Genomic DNA, 21,309 nt, shown 5'->3' with positions numbered 1-21,309 from the left:
CCTGCCCCAAGCGGACCCGCGCAGAGGAGCACGGGAAAACGAGTCCCGCGGTGACTCCTATCCGGAGGCTCTGAGTTGCGAGAACTACAACTCCCACAATGCTGCGCGCCGCTGGCCCTCCCCGGGAGGTATTACCCCGCCCCCGGCAGTGGGCCTAGCCCCTCAGGCGCAGGTTGGAAGTCTCCAGGAGCTGGCGGTCAGCGTGTGTAGGAGTGAGTCCGCGAGTTTGCCAAGCTGATTGGGTAGGCGGCATGAAGGCAGGGGGAGATAGAATTGGGTAGTGGAGCCGATTTATTTTGAGTCTACTGAGTATAGAAGACTTCCTTGAAGTCCTGGAAGTTGGGGTTCCTGAATTAAGAGCCAAGTACCGTTTGCGAAGGGCGGCACTAGGCGCTTTATATTTAATCTTCATTTGCTGTCTCCCTTCTATGTTTAGAGGCTTAAATCGTTGCAAACGTATAGAACTTCAAGCTCATTGATGTGTTTATTTACATCCAGAATATTTCCTGTGGAAAAATCCAGGCTCTGCGTGCAGATGTCCCAGTGACTAAGCACCTTAGCTCAGCCTCAACCACCTGCTGGTCTGGTTTCTCATGAATATACAGCGGCCCAAACCACTATTCCAGATCTTTGCAACAGGGCACAATGAAACCATCTGTGCCTATCTCAAGGCAAAGGTCAAGTTGTGAGGAGAGTCTGAATATGTTACATTAAAAAAAAAACAAATTCAGTCAATTTGAAGATTTAATTGACTTTATTCAACTATTCATGAATTGGGCAGCATCCCATCTAGCAACTAGAAGAATGCTGGGAGTGGTTGTACAAAATGGAAGGCTTTTAATAGGCAGGAGGGTGGGGCAAGAAGGTATTAAAAAAAGAAAACATGGGTTCCCTTTCTGGGAAGGGCCCCCGCCCCCCGCAAGGGTTTTATCATGCAGATTGCCTCTTCTGGGGGTGGGAATGGGGGTTGATGGAGAGGGACCACGTGACAGGTTACCTTACTGGTGCTTAACCAGAAAATTCCATACTGGTCCCTTAACATTACATTTCTGGGGGAGGCAGAAACTGCAATTAAACATGGGTACTAAACCTAGATAATAAATCTAGGTTTGGTATCATGGGCTTTAGCACTAGTGATGCCACTTTGGGCCTGTGGTTTTCTTTTTAACACCATCCAACCAATTCTTTTATCATTCTAGATTCTGTCATTGAATCAAACTGGGCAAGATGTGAGGGCAACATACTTATGGAGTATGGCTCCTGACCTGAGTCTAAACTAGTTCACTAACCTAGAAAATTCTGAATGTCCTACTGTCGGGAAGGGTCAGTTTGGAACACTGCACATTGTCACAGTTTTCCCCCTGGCCTAGCCCATGGACTTACTTCTCAGAGTCTTACTGTGTGTCCTGATGCTATTAAAAACTGAAAGCTGTTTTTCTAGCTGAAGTAAGGTATCAGGAGCACCAGACAACTCAGCTTCGGAACCTGTGTAATGAAATGTAACCTCAGTGGGGAAAGCTGTTCTCAGCAGTTGAGTGAAAACATGGTGTAACTTTAGTGCAGAAGGGCCCTGGTGTTTGAGCAGCTTCAGCAGTCCTGGTTGTGCTAGCACATCAGAGCAGCTTCAAGGCAATGTAATGTTGGCCTCTGGATGCCATTCCCTTCTGCATAATGGACAGGCCACCCTAGTCCACACCCTTACCCTGGCAGCCTCAGCACAGACTTGTCAGGCATCACGAGCAGCACCTTTGACCTGGATGAGCCTGTGCTGCCGGGGTGCCCGTGTGTAGTTGAGGAGCAGTGCTGTGACTGTCTTAGCAACAGATCTCTGCAGGAAGCCAGAAGCAAGTGAGGTTGGAAAATGACAGATTCCATGTGGCACTGTTTGTCAGCACATGGGAGACAACACTTGGGAAGCCCTGTAAATATTTGGTGTGTCATGTATGGTGGTGCTGGTAGTGTTAGTAAATTGCAATTTAAAAGAAAGGGTAGAAATCCTGAAATCATGCTCTAGGGCTGCAGAGTGGCAAGGGTGGGGGGTGGTAGGCCGTGGGGGACTGAGCAACTGATATTGTGACCTTGGCTTTACCATCAGGCAGGTTTGGCTTGGGAAATAAGCCCTCTTCCCACCAAATTGTCCTCAGAGGGTTGGCTTTAATATTATGCCAAAACTCGGTTTGAATTATGAGATAAGAAACAACCACATTCACCGTTTTATCTCCAGTAGTGAACACAGTGCCTGAGTCATAAGTACTCCGTAAATACTTGCGGAATGAAATTATAGAATATATCGTAGGAATGTTGTTGAGGACATTGTTCATTACATCACTTATTGCTCCCTTGAGAAATTTGTTTTAGTGTTAGCATTAGAACAAACATTAAAACGTATGAAGATTACTTTTCCTTCATTTTTGCCTCGGCTGATAGGAAGCTTGGAGCTTAATTTTAACCTTAACCACAGCAAATATTTAGAACCTAATAGCTAGTGTAACTGTGATCTTTTCCTCTAGGATATCACCCTGGATTGGAAGGGGGCAAAACTGGAGAAAGGTCAGGCTGTTGCAGGCTTCCAGGTGTGAAACCTTTAGGAGGCAGAGTTAACAATAGAGAGCGAGAGGGAGGAAGGCGTCAAGGATGACTTCTTAGTTCCTGGGTCGGGCAACTTGCAGAGGATGCCTTTTACCGGAAGGAGGTTGAGCAGAAATTAGCAAGTTGATTTTGAATATGTACATTATAAGGTTACCTGTGAGGCATTTAAATACAAATGCCCTCTAGATTTTATGGATCTGGAACTCAGGATAAATCTGGAGTAGGAATATATAGGTGAAACTCCTCCACGCGTAGTTATTAATTGAAACATTAGGAGCGGTTAAGACTCCCAGGGTGAGTGAGTCGAGTAGGAGAGAAACAGGGGGCTAGGACAGGACTCTTGAGTGTTACAGAGCAAGGGCTCGCTGTGCCACGCGCATAGAGGCCAATACTATGGCACTGGCTTTTGAGAAAAGAGCTTTATCTTGAGGTCGACTGATAAGGAGGCGGGAGGCAAGGCTCTCAAACCTGTCTCCTTGATCTATCGTCCGGGCAAAGTTTAAGGGGTTAGAGAAATTTCAAACCTGGATGGTGATTGGTTAGCCTTGAATTAGTCCATATGAGCTACTCATGCTGCTGGAAGCCAGGTTTTTCTTATTGAAGGACTTCTCACTTTGCAAAGGGCTCTGGTGGCAACATTTCCAGAGGCAAGTCAGGTTTGTGGGTTCAAGCCCCACCCTAAGGGAGCCCATATAAAAGGTTACAGCTGCTGACGTACTCAAAGGATTAGAGTCCCAAACCCTGGGTTAGAGCCTGCGGTCTTTGGATTTCTCTGCTTGTCTGTGTTTGTCGGTGACTGTTTTATTTGTGAGGAATTGGCCAATAGGGTTAACTATTGGATGACTGCAGCAAAGCTTTGCTGAATCTGCTTCCTGTCATTTTGCTCTGGTTATCCTGAGGAGAAAACACTTCCAAAATGGGGAATGTTAACAGTACCCCTGCTAATTTAACAGGAAGGGGGAAAAAAGAAAAAAAAACATGATAATATCAATCAGTCTAAGGAATAGAGTAAGCACAGTAAAAGTAATTAGGAAATATAAGGAGTAAAATCAGTGAAATGGGAGCTAGGAGAAATCATCAATTTCCAAATGGGAGGTCAGCATGGATTAAAAAGCAAAGCTTTGTGTCTTTAGAGTGATTTGACGAAAGACAGATTAAAGAGAAACAAGACAGGTGGGGCAACATTATTAGACAAATAGATATTTTAGGAAGGTTGAGATTGTTAAGGTAGTAACAGGACAAACAGTGATTTTACAATATATAATTACTTGCAGTTTAAATAAATACAGTAGTCAAACTTGGCCTACATTTAGCCAACTGTAAAATAAAGCAAAAAATCTTCCAAAACACAAGCAAAACTTGACAAGAACATTTTTGAGAAAATAGCTCTTAAATACATCTAGAGAATGGCCTGAGAAGATTGAAGTATTTTGAAGATGGAGATAATGTTTCTAATGCAGATAATAACTAGAGTCATCTGGGTATAGATCTCTATCAGTAAGTTTGTGCTTTGTTCTGTTTGTACCTGTCCTTTCTGATAACAATATGGTTCTTTTAGTGATGTGCTTTTATTCTGTAATTTTTAATGTATTATGTTCTTGGTGTTCTATTTGACTTCCTACTGTATATGGTATACTGGAGTTATGAAAAAGAAGAAAATGATTTTCTTTTGTACCACTGCCTGGCCCAGTATCAACTGGGGTCAGGGGAAAAGGGCCCAAGAATGGGTCTTCTAATTGTAGGACTATTTTACAATTAGACTTGGTTTGCAAAAGAGAGGAGAAATGGGACAAAATCAGCTTTATCCGTTTCTTACAAGGGAGGAGTCTTTTACAATTAGACACATTTTAGTTTGTCTTCATTGAGAATTTTAACCCTCTTTTGTATGAGCCAAGCTATCAAGGAGCTAGCATTGAACTGCTTTTAAGTGTGTGTGTATGTGTGTGTGTGTGTGTGTGTCACATACTATTTTGAGCAATATAGTGAAGGAAATCTGGTCAGCCAGCTACAAAACTCAGACTTCATGAAGGGCTTGTTTTTCTTCAGAGAAGGAACTCCCAGATGGAGAACCCTTGGCTGTCCTACCATCAGCTCTGCCTTGCACTGTGGTTATCAACTTTCTTCAGGAGTAGGCAAGCACAGGTAGTGGGCTCACGACGTTTGACCTCGACTGCTTTTTCTAAGTTATTTTGTTCAGCAGTTAAAACTGCTGAACAGTTCTCAGCAGCGAAACCTGAGTCTCTATATCAGAATAAGAATTTGCAGAAGATATGTAAAGTTATGGTTCAGAGGAAGGCCCTCAGAAAAAACCTGTTTTCCCTGAGTCAGAGCCAGTGATGATCTCAACTTAACTACATTTGTCTCCTCCTTTGGTGCCTCCCGCCATTCCCCCGCCTTATGAAGGGGGAAATCCCTCCGAGTGGTGCCAAGGCTTCCATCAGCAATCCTCCTAGAGCCCCAGGTCTGGCCCCAGCCCTGTACCCTTCCTTACCAGATAATCAACAGGGTCTCCCCTCCCCATACCCGCGAGGGTACTCAGTTTGACCCAGGGGGTACTCTGCTTCAGGCAGGGCAATATCCATGGAGACAAGTTCCCACAGGTCTAAATGACCAAGGTCAACCCAGGGGATCTGTATATGTGCCCTCCTCCTTTTCTATCTCTGATCTGTATAATTGGAAAAAAGCATATTTAAAGCACAGCTTTCCATATGTGCCTGAATGCCCTACTCCCTTGTTGAGGCAAGGTCTACTAACAAAATTAAATGACTTTCTCAGCAGAAAAAGTAAGCCTGCACCCTCCAAGCTGCACTATTACAACTGGGAGACGAGCCTCAACCAGAAGTCCCTGAAGAAATTCTACAAAAGGTAAGAGCATACATTTGGGCTGACCCAATAGTAGCAGAACTCTGTCGAGACACCAAGGCTCTAAATTTAAAGCAGTGCCCTTTAAAGAGGTATGCGAAAGGAGGTATAAAGCCTCTGCTAACCACCTGTCTTAAATCCCAATTAATCTGACCTTGTCATTCCCCATATAACACTTCAATCCTGCCGGTATGAAAACCCGGGACAAAAGATTATCATTTTGTGCAGGATTTGGGAGCCATTAACCAAATTGTAGAGGATACATTCAGTGTGCCAAATCCTTAGGCAGCTTTATCTGGAGACCTTTGCTGGTTTACAATTCTGGATGTAAAAGATGCCTTTTATTGCATATCCCTAAGTCCCGAGTCCCAGGAACTGTTTGCCTCTGCATGGGATGATCCAGAGACTAATAGAAGACAACAATATTGTTGGATGGCACTCCCGCAAGGATTTAAGAACGCTCCCACCTTAGCCAAGGATTTAAGGGACCTCCAATTAAATGAGGGAATGTTCCTTCAATATGTGGATGCTAGTAAAACTAAGGAAGCTTCAGACCAAAATACAATCCTCACTTAAAATTTTTGGCAGACCAGGGATATAAAGTCCAAGGGAAAAGTGCAAATTTCTTAACCAACTGTAAAATATCTAGGATTTGAGTTATCAAAAGGACAAAGAAACTGACTGCCGGATCGAAGGGAAGCATTAGCTAGGGTGGTTGTACCCACCACCGGAAGGCAATTGCAAGGATTCTTAGGAATGGCTGGGTTTTGTCATATTTGGATTCCTAACTTTGGACACATGGCCAAACTCCTATATGAGGCACTTAGAGGAAATGACAATGAACCATTAGGCTGCACTCCGGAATGCCATAAGATATTCCATACCATAAAAAAATTGAAGAAGTCTATTCTAGCAGACCTGATCTGACTGTTCAGCCTTTAGAAAAGCCAGACGTGGAAATGTTTATGGATGGGAGCAACTTCACGGACGGGGGACTTCGAAAGGCTGGGTATGCAATAGTAACTCATCAGGAAGTCCTAGAAGCAGAAGCCCTCCTCCAGGTACATCTGCCCAAAAGGCAGAGCTCATAGCCCTCATGAGAGCCCTGCACCTTGGAGCTAAGGAAAAGGTAACCATTTATTTATTTATTTTTAATAGTGTTTTTGCTTTTTTTTTTTTTTTTTGGCCACACCATGTTGCATGTGGGATCTTAGTTCCCTGACCAGGGATTGAACCCATGCCCCCTGCAGTGGAAGCACAGAGTCTTAACCACTGGAACATAAGGGAAGTCCCCCAGGTTACCATTTATACTGATTCTAAGTATGCCTTCTCTGTAGTGCATGCCCATGGGGCCATATGGAAAGAGAGGTCTACTAATATCAGGAAGAAAAGAAACACGGAGAGGAGATACTGGCCATATTAGACTCTGTTATAATGCTGAAAGAAGTAGCCATAGCACATTGCCCGGGCCACCAAAAGACTGATAGTTATATAGCTAAATGAAATAATTTGGCTGACCGGGCTCTAAAACAGGCAGTCAGAAATGGAAATGGATCTAGAGAGAGCAGACTAATGGGGATTTCACGATGACTCTCGGAAGACTTAGATGGTATTCGGTACCAAACAACCAAATAAGGCTGGATTTATAATGAATAGGGACTAGTGCTTACACCTGAGCATTTAATGGAAAGAATTATTACTCATCTACATCAAGGAGCCCATTATGGGAGGAATGCAACCTATCATTGGCTACAAACGTTTATTGTTGGTTCGCAAATTCAAAGGACCATCCAAAAAGTAATAAAAAATTGCCTGATCTGCATCAGAAACAATCCTAAAACCAGGCCACGCCCGATAATGAAAGGGGTGCAAACCTGAGGGACAAAAGCAGGAGATGATTGGTAAGTAGACTTTACTGTTACGCCAAGAACCATGGGAAATAATAGACATCTGCTCGTATTTGTGGACACCTTCACAGGATGGGTCGAAGCATTTCTGTGCTGAACAGAGAAAGCTTCTGAGGTAACAGAGGCCTACTAAGAGAAATCATCCCTCCTTTTGGGTTGCCTCTTTCTATTCAAAGTGGCAGTGGAGGAGATTTCATAGCCAAGATAACTCAAGGGGTGTCTCAGACCCTCGGAATATAGTGAAAGTTACATGCTTCATGGAGATCTCAGTCTACGGGAAAGACTGAAAAGAGGAATCCTACCTTAAAAGAGACAATCACCAAAATATGTCAAGAAACCAACTTAACTTGGGATAAGGTCTTACCAGTTGCCCTGCTTAGGGTGAAAGTAGCCCCTAGAGGGAAGCTCCAAATGAGGCCTTATGAAATGTTATGTGGGAAACCCTTCCTTAAGACAAAGTATTATTGCAGTTTTGAAAATGATCATGTAGCATGAGTAGCTCAAATTGTAGAAGAATTAGATACTATAACATGGATTCCCAAAGGAGTAAGGTCTGTTTTTGAAGGACTGTTAAAGTTAGGAGTCATAGTTCTGTGTATCTCAGGGTTAATCCTTTCACTCATCAGATTTTGTACTTACTGTCTATCATGTATATTTAAAAAGGCCTCCCCCACTCACATGATGATTGCTCAAGACAAGAGTTCAAGCTAGAATTTGCAAATATTTATAATTAAATGCAAAACAATTTCCTTCCTGTTATAAAAATTCACACCCCCAATCAGCAGGAACAGCTAGAATGGTCATTGCCCTATTTGCCTCAGGACTGAGGAATGGGGCTTCCCTGGTGGCGCAGTGGTTGAGAGTCCGCCTGCCGATGCAGGGGACACAGGTTCGTGCCCCGGTCCAGGAAGATCCCACATGCCGCAGAGCGGCTGGGCCCGTGAGCCATGGCCGCTGAGCCTGTGCGTCCGGAGCCTGTGCTCCGCTACGGGAGAGGCCACGACAGTGAGAGGCCCGCGTACCAAAAAAAAAAGACTGAGGAATGTACAAAGAAAAAGGGGGGAATTTAAATAGTACGTAAAACATCGACCAGCTTCAACTGTTTTTGTCTCTTTAAATAGGTTGTTGATTAATCAAACTGAAATAGCACCGGCTTAAACTGGTTTAACTTCCTTAAAACAGGTTGTTGATTAATCAAAGCTGGAGTTATTTTACAGAGATAGCACTGTGCCTGTGCAAGACAGGAACCTGTGTCTCCAGGATGACCTTGGAACCAAGAATCTTCAGTCTACAGAACTCAAAGAATAGAAATCTTGCCACCAGAGCCCTTTACAAAGTGAGAAGTCCTTCAATAAGGAAAAGCTGACTTCCAGCAGCTTGAGTAGTTCATATGGACTAATTCAAAACAAACCAATCACCATCCAGGTTTCAAATTCCACTAACCCCTTAAATTTCACCCCAGACTCCGGCTTGAGGAGACAGGTTTGAAAACCTTGCCTCCTGTCTCTTTGTCAGTCGACCTTGTGATAAAGCTCTTTCTTTTCTCAAAAATCAGTGCCATAGTACTGGCTTCTATGCACATCAGGCAGCGAGCCCTTGCTCAGTAATGTAGGGACACCACCATTTAAGGGAAGGGCAGAGAAAGAGAGGCCTGAGAAGGAGAATGATAAGGAGTGGCAGAGATAGAAAAGACTTAGGTATCAAGGAAGCCAAGAGAAGAAAGGTTCGAAGAAGAAGGGAATGGACAGCAGTGTCAAATGGAACTGAGAAATCAAGTGATGGACGGACCAAGTGTCTCCTGGATTTGACAAAATATTCTTTGGTCACTAAAGTGAGAGCGGTTCCAATGAAATAGTGGGGTGAAAATTAAATAGAAGTGGGTAGTGAGTGGGAAGTAAGTGTAGACATCTTCAAGAAGTTTAGCTGAGAAGAGGAGGTGAACAAATACAGTATCGGGACGTGTTTGATTCAGGAAGTTAAGGAAGAACTGCCTTTTGAAGATGGGATAAGTTTCTATGTATGTTTAAATGTTGATAGAAAGAAGGCTATAGATAGGGAGAGGCTGAAAATACAAGAGACAGGATAATCGAGTGAAGTGCTTAAGAGGGTAGGAAAAGATAAGAAATAAATGTAAAAGTCATTAGCCTCAGAAGGAGAAGGTACATATTGTCAATGTTGACAGGTGGGAAAGAAGAAAGAACAGGCATAAGTGGAGTTACATTTATAGTGTGGGAATTAGAGGGGTTTGCGGGGGGATAGTTTCTTTTTTTCTGCAGAATCAGTGGGGTGGGGGGTTAGGTTTGGTACTTCTTGAAGATTTGAGGAACATGGGAAAGTGAAATAGCCACAGCATACATGGGAGAGAGGGTGATGGCGAGGTAACCAGAGGCTTAGCTGGTCCCCAGGTGATTCTGATATAGGAGTTCTTCAGATCACACTTCGAGAACTACTGATAGGAGGGGATTATTTTATTCTGGGAGAGTTTTTTACAAAATGGGAGAAAATTGCCAGCTGCGAGGGCGGGGGGGGGGGACAATTAACACAAAAAGGTATCATTGATGGGACAAAATCGCTAAGGAAATGGGAGTTGTGATAAAGAAGAAAGGAGGAAGGATCAGTCTTGGACAGGAGATGTGTCACCTCTTCAACTAAGATCAGCCTTAGGCAGAGAGAGCCTGAAATCCTCTTTCATTAAGGGTCACCTCTTTCCATTAAGATGGGAAAGGAGGTAAGATAAACATGGAGGCAGGTGACATTGGTAGTTTCACTTCCAACAAAATTTTTCCCTGGTGATAATCTCCAGCAAGCTTGGAAAAGAGAGACTATCAATAACATTATAAGTGATAATCTCCAGCAAGCTTGGAAAAGAGAAACTATCAATAACATTATACCTAGCGTTATGCTAAATCTTTCTCATGCAATGTGTCATTTAATCCTCCTAGTAACTTAAGTGGAAGGTCCTATCACCATTTCATAGAGAAAGAAACTGAGGTTAGAGAACAGAAGTTAAGTAACTTGTCCAAGGATGCACAGATTTTAAGGGCAGAGTCTAGGTAGTCTGAATGTGGACCCATGTCTGTCTGACATCTGAGCCTACACTATGAGCCACAGATATTATACTGCTCAACTCATTGGGGAAGGGGTAGTAATTTGTGTGACATTTTGCATGGATGATACCATGCAACATGGTAGCATGGGAGATTGAAACTGTTTTTCCTTCATGACTTCTCACCCGTAAGTCTTTCTTCCTACCATCACCTCAGTCCTGATTGATGGCTTTTTTTTTTTCCTGAATATCATTTAGAACTTTGTTGCAAATGGCAGAAAACTGACTCAAGCTGGCTTAATATGAAAAAAGAAAAAGAATTAATTAGCCCATGTAATTGAAAACTTCAGAAGGCTTAGCTGGGTAGAAGCTCAGATAATAATGGTTTCTGGTTCTTTTGAAGCCTTCAGCTCCATCTCTCACTCTTTTGCGTTTTCCGTGAAACTTTATCTGGTGACTGCTAGCTCCTCCCTGGGTCACACAATGGCTATAGCAGTTCTATCTCTTTACCACTCAGTATATCTAGAAACAAAGATTTCCCCCCATATAAACAAGTCCTGGGCCTCGGTCATTTGCAAGATGAGACGTGTTTTTTAAGTTATAAGAAATCATTTCCAACCATCTCTGGAGTTGAAGAGGAAGTCAAACCCACCCACATGAGCAAAAAGGGTACAGGTAGTTCTTCAAAGGAGACTCGGAATTGTTTTTACCAGAAAAGTGTGACTGGATGATGAGGAGGAAACAACAGATGTTTGCATGCCTCTCTCCCAGCTTTTTTCCCCTCATTAATCACCTTCCTATGTGATGTCAGTGACTCAAGCTGAAGTTGCTGACCTTTTGGCAGAAGAAGGTGGGCTTAATACTCTATACAACTCTTACCGGTCACATCTGTGTCTATACATCTTTATCATTTCCTTGTTTAAATGTCTCTATTGGCTCCACATTGCCCATGGAAGAATGATTTACAATATCAGTGTTTGATGGTCCACCACTCTGGTCTTCCATGCTGTTTTAAAGTCCTGGAATACTGGCATTTCTATTGGTGTGATACGGTTATTTTGGAGTTTAAAAAGTCTGAATCATTTATGTCTTGATACACAGAGACATGCTTCATTAAAATCTTGAATCAGATATAAGTGCGCTTGTTTAGAAAGCCATCTTCTATACTTCCATAATCCTTAAGCAAAAGAAGAAAATAACAACCACCAAAGCAAAGCTTCTAATGCAAGAATAGTTCTTATCTATCACAAAGATTTCCAACAAATGGAATAGTAACAGAACACTATTGGTATTAATATGGTGTCCACATTAGAATCTCCATTTATGTAAGATGAGACAGGAAGATGAAGACAAGTGAGAAATACTTTCTTTGAAGCAAACAGACAAAAACAGCTTGTTACAAACAAATATTGTCCCTGCAAAGAAAGAAAATATTGACCCCCCCAAAAAAATCTCCTCAAACTTATTAACCAAGAGATAGGGTTGTTTGAAGATAAGGGACTAGAGAAAATACTGATATTTAAGAACGTCTTATAACTATCTCCTTATCATTCCCTTAACCAGCATACATTCAGAATTTTTTAGCAACTGGAAAGTTTTTCACAGCTTGATGATATCGTTGATAGGCTAATATCACTTTAAAAACAATTGTAATTTTACTTCATTTTAAACCCTAATTAAACTATTTTATGTAGAATTTCCTTCAAGCAATATTTTATTTTTATATTAAAGTGATATGGTTAATATATTTCAGTATATTTGCATTTATGCTTATGAATTTTTATATTTGAAATGTAATAAATACTTAGTTTTCCTGATCTCGGGTACTTAATATGTGAAATAAGTACCAAAACCTCCTGAAATTTTATCCAGTATTTAAATGACTGTTTAGCTTGGTGCTGGAGGCCCTTCCTGTCAGCCCCTTGTCTACAGTCCCAGCCGTCCTCCTGCATCCCCATCCCGGGGATGGGTATGTTTATCTGTGTTTCCTTTTCCAAGTAGAGCTTGGATCCAGTCACCTCTATTCCTTTGCTGGAGGCTCCTTCTTCAATTTTTACCTATAAAGGTTACATGGGACGAGCACAACTGGTAGAATGGAATCTTAAAGCAAATTCATTTTTGTCTCGCACTATCTTTTTAAGTCTGCACCAAGGGGCTATTTCTCTCTTACATTTAGAAAAGACAAAGGTTGTCCCTCAGAGGTAATAACAGTGCTGTCACTTTTTAGGGCACAAAATGTCAACCAGGCATTTAAATGGGAGTCCGAGATGAGAATTGTTGTAACTTCAACTTACAGTTGAAGTGTGTCCTCTCCTCCAGCTTCAGCTGGCTGCAGGCTAGAAGTCTGAAATTTGAAGATCGGGGGGAGAGGGGCTCTTGGCTTCTCTCTTTCCTCCTCTCATGCTCCTTCTTCTCTTCTCCCATCTTACAAACTTGTTTTTGGCCCTTTCAGGGTCTGGAGCCTGGGGAGGGGAATTCGTGGATTCATAGAATTCTTGGTTGATCAATGCTGTGGAAGTGATCTAGCTGGTGCTCTCTGGACCTTGCAGATGTTTGAAGCCAGTTTCCCTCTTGAGGGACTTTTCATGGGTTCCTCAGAGACCTTCCCTTTCCCCACTTCTGCAGAATCTACACGTCCAGCAGCAGTTCATTTCTAGCTTTCACCCCTGCAGGAGGCCATTTCGACCAGGGGCTAAGCATAACCATGTCAATTCCCTTTCCCTCAGGGATCTCATTTGGTCCATAGGAAACACCATTCACCCAGACAGACTCTAGGAGTGTAGCTACCTCCCCACACCTCAGCCCTCGACATTTTGATTTCTCCAGTGTGATCCAGTCAGCAGACCTGTGTCCCTCAAACTGTAGGAGACACACATTAAGCTCCGCAGATGGTTCCCTCAAAGTCCTGTCCTTTGGTTTGAGATAAGGAGCGGATATCCCTTCTCCTCCTCATTCACCCTTAGTGAGGAGGGTAGAATTCTTCATACACAGTAGTTCTTTCCAAAGAAATCCATTTCAAAAAGCTTCCTATCGCATCCCTTTATGCCATCAATGTTGGTGACCATTTGAGAGTTACCTGCCTCTCCCTTCTCCCCTTTTTACCATCTATGTTTTGGTCCAACACATAGCTCTGGAATGTGCCTCAACTGAAGCTTTTATTTTAACATCTTGCTACATCCCTAAAGATCACTTTCATGCCTCTACCTCCACAAAATCTTACTGATCAGCCCCAAGGTAGTAATTTTCTACTTTGCCAAACTCTTAGGTGTGGATCATTATGCCATTCACATGGTACTTATTTTCTGCCTTGTATTGTACTTACTTAAGTACAATTATTTCCACCAAAAATTTGTTAAGTTCCTCTAAGGTAGACACTATGCATCTTTGTTTTTATATCACTAAAGTCTTACACACAGTATGTAAATAATATTTGTTATAGCCAAGAAATGAATCGCTCAATATTGCTGTGTATGGTAAAGTCTTGGAAAGTAGACAATCTTTCCAATTCAACCTCTATCTACCGTCCTGAGTTTTAAGCACTGTGGCCAGTTGAGGATACAGGCACAGACAAGACAAAGTCCTGTCTAGAAGCACTCATAATCAGCAGAAGAGATGGTATATTACAAAAAGTTACATAAGTCTACAATAAAGGTGTGATCTAAAGGTTGTGCATAGGAGGGAGTGGTTAACTAACCAGGATGCTCAGGGAAGTCTTCATGAAGTTGGAACTACTTGAATTTTTTAAAAAACTGAGCTATAATTTACTTATCATGAAGTTCATGCTTTTAAAGTATACAATTCAGTGATTTCTAGTATGTTCACAAGGTTGTGCAACCATCACCACCTTGTAATTCCAAAACATTCATCACCCTCAAAAGAAACCTCATGGGCTTCCCTGGTGGCGCAGTGGTTGAGGGTCCGCCTGCCGATGCAGGGGACGTGGGTTCGTGCCCCGGTTTGGGAGGATCCCGCATGCCATGGGGCGGCTGGGCCCGTGAGCCATGGCCGCTGGGCCTGCGCGTCCAGAGCCTGTGCTCCACAACGGGAGAGGCCGCGGCAGTGGGAGGCCTGCGTACCGCAAAAAAAAAAAAAAAAGAAACCTCATACTCCTGAGCAGTCTTTCTCCATTCCCCCTCCGCCAGCCCCTGGCAACCACTTATCTACTTTCTGTCTTTATGGATTTGCCATTTCTAGACGTTTCATATAAATGGAGTCATACAATATGTGGTCTTCAGCGTCTGGCTTATTTCTCCTAGCATGATGTCTTCAAGGTTAATCCATGTTGTAGCACATATCAGAATTTCCTTCCTTTTTAAGGGTGAATAATATTCCACTGTATGTATATACCACTTCATCCATTGATAGACATTTGTGTTATTTCCATTTTGGGGGCTATTGTGAACAGTACTGCTATGAACATGGGTGTGCAAATATCTATGTGAATCCCTTCTTTCAGTTCTTTTGGGGGGACATCCAGAAGTGAATTGCTAAATCATATGGTAATTATGTATTTAATATTTTGAGAAATCACCATAATATTTCCCATCGCAGCTGCACAATTTTACATTCCCACCAGGAATGCAGAAGAGTAGCAATTCCTCCAAATCCTTGTCAACACTTATTTTCTGTTTTCTTTTTGTTTTTTTATAATAGCCATCCTAATGAGGTGAAGAGGAATCTCACTGTGGTTTGGGTTTGCATTTCCCCAATGATGGTGATTATCATATGCTGTTGGCCATTTGTATATCTTCTTTGGAGAAATTTGTATTTAAGTCAAAAGGCTCATTTTGTTTTTTTCTTTTGTTTTGTTTTTTTTTAACTTTTATTCAGGTACAATTGTTTTACAATGTTGTGTTAGTTTCTGCTGTACAGCAAAGTGAATCAGCTGTATGTATACATATATCCCCTCTTTTTTGGATTTCCTTCACATTTAGGTCACCGCAGAGCACTAACTAGAGTTCCCTGTGCTATACAGCACGTTCTCATTAGCTATCTATTTTATACATATTAGCGTATATACGTCAATCCCAATCTGCAAATTCATCCCACTTTTCCCTCCTTTGGTATCGATACATTTGTTCTCTACGTCTGTGTCTCTATTTCAGCCTTGCAAACAAGTTCATCTATACCATTTTTCTAGATTCCACATATATGTGTTAATATATATTTGTTTTTTCTTTTTTTAATTTTATTTTTTTTATACAGCAGGTTCTTATTAATCATCAGTTTTATACACATCAGTGTATACATGTCAATCCCTATCGCCCAACTCATCACACCACCATCCCCACATCCCCGCGGCTTTCCCCACCTTGGTGTCCATACGTTTGTTCTCTACATCTGTGTCTCAACTTCTGCCCTGCAAACCGGTTCATCTGTACCATTTTTCTAGGTTCCACATACATGCGTTAATATACAATATTTGTTTTTCTCTTTCTGGCTTATTTCACTCTGTATGACAGTCTCTAGATCCATCCACGTCTCAACAGATGACCCAATTTCGTTCCTTTTTATGGCTGAGTAATATTCTATTGTATATATGTGCCACATCTTCTTTATCCATTCGTCTGTTGATGGGCATTTAGGTTGCTTCCATGACCTGGCTATTGTAAATAGTGCTGCAATGAACATTGGGGTGCATGTGTCTTTTTGAATTATGGTTTTCTCTGGGTATATGCCCAGTAGTGGGATTGCTGGATCATATGGTAATTCTATTTTTAGTTTTTTAAGGAACCTCCATACTGTTCTCCATAGTGGCTGTATCAATTTACATTCCCACCAACAGTGCAGGAGCGTTCTCTTTTCTCCACACCCTCTCCAGCATTTGTTGTTTGTAGATTTTCTGATGATGGCCATTCTAACTGGTGTGAGGTGATACCTCATTGTAGTTTTGATTTGCATTTCTCTAATAATTAGTGATGTTGAGCAGCTTTTCATGTGCATCTTGGCCATCTGTATGTCCTCTTTGGAGAAATGTCTATTTAGGTCTTCTGCCCATTTTTGGATTGGGTTTTTGTTTCTTTAATATTGAACTGCATGAGCTGTTTATATATTTTGGAGATTAATCCTTTGTCCGTTGATTTGTTTGCAAATATTTTGTCCCATTCTGAGGGTTGTCTTTTGGTCTTGTTTATGGTTTCCTTTGCTGTGCAAAAGCTTTTAAGTTTCATTAGGTTCCATTTGTTTATTTTTGTTTTTATTTCCATTACTCTAGGAAGTTTATCAAAAAAGATCTTGCTCTGATTTATGTCAAAGAGTGTTCTTGCTATGTTTTCCTCTAAGAGTTTTATAGTGTCTGGTCTTACATTTAGGTCTCGAATCCATTTTGAGTTTATTTTTCTGTATGGTGTTAGGGAGTGTTCTAATTGCATTCTTTTACATGTAGCTGTCCAGTTTTCCCAGCACCACTTATTGAAGAGACTGTCCTTTCTCCATTGTATATCCTTGCCTCCTTTGTCATAGATTAGTTGACCGTAGGTGTGTGGGTTTATCTCTGGACTTTCTATCTTGTTCCATTGGTCTATCTTGCTGTTTTTGTGCCAGTACCATATTGTCTTAATTACTATAGCTTTGTAGTATAGTCTGAAGTCAGGGAGTCTGATTCCTCCAGCTTTGTTTTTTTCCCTCAAGACTGATTTGTCTATTCGGGGTCTTTTTTTTTTTTTTTTTTTTTGCGGTATGTGGGCCTCTCACTGTTGTGGCCTCTCCCGTTGCGGAGCACAGATGCGCAAGCTCAGCGGCCATGGCTCACGGGCCCAGACGCTCCGCAGCATGTGGGAACTTCCTGGACTGGGGCATGAACCCGTGTCCCCTGCATCAGCAGGCGGACTCTCAACCACTGTGCCACCAGGGAAGACCTATTCGGGGTCTTTTGTGTCTCCATACACATTTTAAGATATTTTGTTCTAGTTCTGTAAAAAGTGACATAGGTAATTTGATAGGGATTGCATTGAATCTGTAGATTGCTTTGGGTAGTACAGTCATTTTCACAATATTGATTCTTCCAATCCAAGAACATGGTATATCTCTCCATCTGTTGGTATCATCTTTAATTTCTTTCATCAGTGTCTTATAGTTTTCTGCATACAGGTCTTTTGTCTCCCTAGGCAGGTTTATTCCTAGGTATTTTATTCTTTTTGTTGCAATGGTAAGTGGGAATGTTTCCTTAATTTCTCTTTCAGATTTTTCATCATTAGTGTATAGGAATGGAAGAGATTTCTGTGCATTAATTTTGTATCCTGCAACTTTACCAAATTCATTGATTAGCTCTAGTAGTCTTCTGGTGGCATTTTTAGGATTCTCTATGTATAGTATCATGTCATCTGCAAACAGTGACAGTTTTACTTCTTCTTTTCCAATTTGTATTCCTTTTATTTCTTTTTCTTCTCTAATTGCCGTGGCTAGGACTTCCAAAACTATGTTGAATAATAGTGGTGAGAGTGGACATCCTTGTCTTGTTCCTGATCTTAGAGGAAATGCTTTCAGTTTTTCACCAGTGAGAATGATGTTTGCTGTGGGCTTGTCATATATGGCCTTTATTATGTTGAGGTAGGTTCCCTCTATGCCCACTTTCTGGAGAGTTTTTATCATAAATGGGTGCTGAATTTTGTCAAAAGCTTTTGCTGCATCTATTGAGATGATCATATGGTTTTTATTCTTCAGTTTGTTAATATGGTGTATCACATTGATTGATTTGCGTATATTGAAGAATCCTTTCATCCCTGGGATAAATCCCACTTGATCATGGTGTATGATCCTTTTAATGTGCTGTTGGATTCTGTTTGCTAGTATTTTGTTGAGCATTTTTGCATCTATATTCATCAGTGATATTGGTCTGTAATTTTCTTTTTTTTGTAGTATCTTTGTCTGGTTTTGGTATCAGGGTGATGGTGGCCTCATAAAATGAGTTTGGGAGTGTTCCTTCCTCTGCAATTTTTTGGAAGAGTTTGAGAAGGATGGGTGTTAGCTCTTCTCTAAATGTTTGATAGAATTCACCTGTGAAGCCATCTGGTCCTGGACTTTTGTTTGTTGGAAGATTTTTAATCACAGTTTCAATTTCATTACTTGTGATTGGTCTGTTCATATTTTCTATTTCTTCCTGGTTCAGTCTTGGAAGGTTATACCTTTCTAAGAATTTGTCCATTTCTTCCAGGTTGTCCATTTTATTGGCATAGAGTTGCTTGTAGTAGTCTCTTATGATCTTTGCATTTCTGCAGTGTCCATTGTAACGTCTCCTTTTTCATTTCTAATTTTATTGATTTGAGTCCTCTCCCTCTTTTTCTTGATGAGTCTGGCTAAAGTTTTATCAATTTTGTTTCTCTTCTCAAAGAACCAGCCTTTAGTTTTATTGATCTTTGCTATTGTTTTCTTTGTTTCTATTTCATTTATTTCTGCTCTGATCTTTATGATTTCTTTCCTTCTACTAACTTTGGGGTTTTTTTCTGTTTGTTTGTTTTTCTTTCTCTGGTTCTTTTAGGTGGAAGGTTAGATTGTTTATTTGAGATTTTTCTTGTTTCTTGAGTGAGATTGAACTGCTATAAACTTCCTTCTTAGAACTGCTTTTGCTGTGTCCCATAGGTTTTGGATCATCGTGTTTTCGTTGTCTTTGGTCTCTAGGTATTTTTTGATTTTCTCTTTGATTTCTTCAGTGATCTCTTGGTTATTCAGTAGCATATTGTTTAGCCTCCATGTGTGTTTTTTTTTAACAGCTTTTTTCCTATAATTGATTTCTAATCTCATAACAGTGTGGTTGAGAAAGATGCTTGATATGATTTCTATTTTCTTAAATTTACCAAGGCTTGATTTGTGATCCAATATGTGATCTATCCTGGAGAATGTTCCGCGTGCACTTGGGAAGAAAGTATTCTGCTGCTTCAGATGGAATGTCCTATAAATATCAGTTAAATCTATCTGGTCTATTGTGTCATTTAAAGCTTGTGTTTCCTTATTAATTTCCTGTCTGGATGATCTGTCCATTGGTGTTAGTGAGGTGTTAAAGTCCGCCACTATTGTGTTACTGTCGATTTCCCCTTTTATGGCTGTTAGTATTTGGCTTATGTATTGAGGTACTCCTATGTTGGGTGCATATATATATATCTTCTTCTTGGATTGATCCCTTGATCATTATGTAGTGTCCTTCCTTGTCACTTGTAACAGTCTTTATTTTGAAGTCTATTTTATCTAATATGAATATTGCTACTCCAGCTTTCCTTTGATTTCCATTTGCATGGAATATCTTTTTCCATCCCCTCACTTTGTCTGTATGTGTCCTTAGGTCTGAAGTGGGTCTCTTGTAAACAACATATATATGGGTCTCGTTTTTGTATCCATTCAGCCAGTCTGTGTCTTTTGGTTAGAGCATTTAATCCATTCACATTTAAGTAATTATAGATATATATGTTCCTATTACCATTTTCTTAATTGTGTTGGGTTTGTTTTTGTAGGTCTTTTCCTTCTCTTGTGTTTCCCACTAAGAGAAGTTCCTTTAGCATTTGTTGTAGAGCTGGTTTGGTGGTGCTGAATTCTCTTAGCTTTTGCTTGTCTGTAAAGTTTTTGATTTCTCCGTTGAATCTGAATGAGATGCTTGCTGGGTAGGGTAATCTTGGTTGTAGCTTTTTCCCTTTCATTATTTTAAATATATCCTGCCATTCCCTTCTGGCCTGCAGGGTTTCTGCTGAAAAATCAGCTGATAACCTTATGGAGATTCCCTTGTAAGTTATTTGTTGATTTTCCCTTGCTGCTTTTTCTTTGTATTTAATTTTTGATAGTTTGAATAATATGTGTCTCGGTGTGTTCCGCCTTGGGTTTACCCTGTATGGGACACTCTGCATTTCTTGGACTTGATTGACTATTTCCTTTCCCATGTGAGGGAAGTTTTCAACTATAATCTCTTCAAATATTTTCTCAGACCCTTTCTCCTTCTCTTCTTTTTCTGGGACCCCTATAATTTGAATGTTGGTGTGTTTAATGCTGTCCCAGAGGTCTCTGAGACTGTCCTCAGTTCTTTTCTTTCTTTTTTCTTTATTCTGCTCTGTGGCAGTTATTTCCACCATTCTATCTTCCAGGTCACTTATCCATTCTTCTGCCTCAGTTATTCTGCTATTGCTTCCTTCTAGAGTATTTTTAATTTCAGTTATTGTGTTGTTCATCACTGCTTGTTTGTTCTTTAGTTCTTCTAGATCCTTGTTAAATGTTTCTCGTATTTTCTCCATTCTGTTTCCAAGATTTTTTGTGTGTGTTTGTTTGTTTTAACATCTTTATTGGAGTATAATTGCTTTACAATGGTGTGTTAGTTTCTGCTTTATAACAAAGTGAATCAGCTATACATATACATATATCCCCATATCTCCTCCCTTTTGCGTCTCCCTCCAACCCTCCCTATCCCACCCCTCTAGGTGGTCACAAAGCACCAAGCTGATCTCCCTGTGCTATGCGGCTGCTTGTTTCTGAGATTTTGGATCATCTTTACTATCATCACTCTGAATTCTTTTTTAGGTAGATTGCCTATTTCCTCTTCATTTGTTTGCTCTTGTGGGTGTTTACCTTGCTCCTTCATCTGTAGCATATTTCTCTGTCTTCTCATTTTGTTTAACTTACTGTGTTTGAGGTTTCCTTTCTGCAGGCTGCAGGATCTCAGTTTCTTTTACTTCTGGTGACTGACCCCCGTGGGTGTGGTTGTTCCAGTGGCTTGTGTAGGCTTCCTGGTAGGGGGCACTGGTGCCTGAGTTCTGGTGGGTGGTGTGTTTTGGGGTGTCTGTGAGCTTAGTATGACTTTAGGCAGGCTGTCTGCTAATGGGTGGGGTTGTGTTCCTGTCTTGTAGTTGTTTGGCATGAGGCATCCAGCACTGGAGCCTGCTGGCCATTGGGTGGAGCCAGATCTTGGTGTTGAGATGGAGACCTCTGGGA

General features: G+C 41.1%; 1 long non-coding RNA gene across 1 annotated transcript in view; it reads left to right on the top strand.

Moving 5' to 3' along the window:
• The first annotated feature begins 158 nt into the window (after window positions 1-158).
• The window catches only part of LOC138842552 (uncharacterized), a 68,055-nt gene continuing 46,904 nt past the window's right edge, over window positions 159-21,309 (top strand). The window contains exons 1-2 of the long non-coding RNA XR_011377235.1: window positions 159-242; window positions 5,365-5,454. This is a non-coding gene — a long non-coding RNA (uncharacterized lncRNA). The remainder of the gene's footprint in view (window positions 243-5,364; window positions 5,455-21,309) is intronic.

Source organism: Globicephala melas, chromosome 1 (assembly GCF_963455315.2).
Source record: "Globicephala melas chromosome 1, mGloMel1.2, whole genome shotgun sequence".
Classification (NCBI taxonomy): domain Eukaryota; kingdom Metazoa; phylum Chordata; class Mammalia; order Artiodactyla; family Delphinidae; genus Globicephala; species Globicephala melas.
This window is presented reverse-complemented; position numbering and strand designations above follow the sequence as displayed.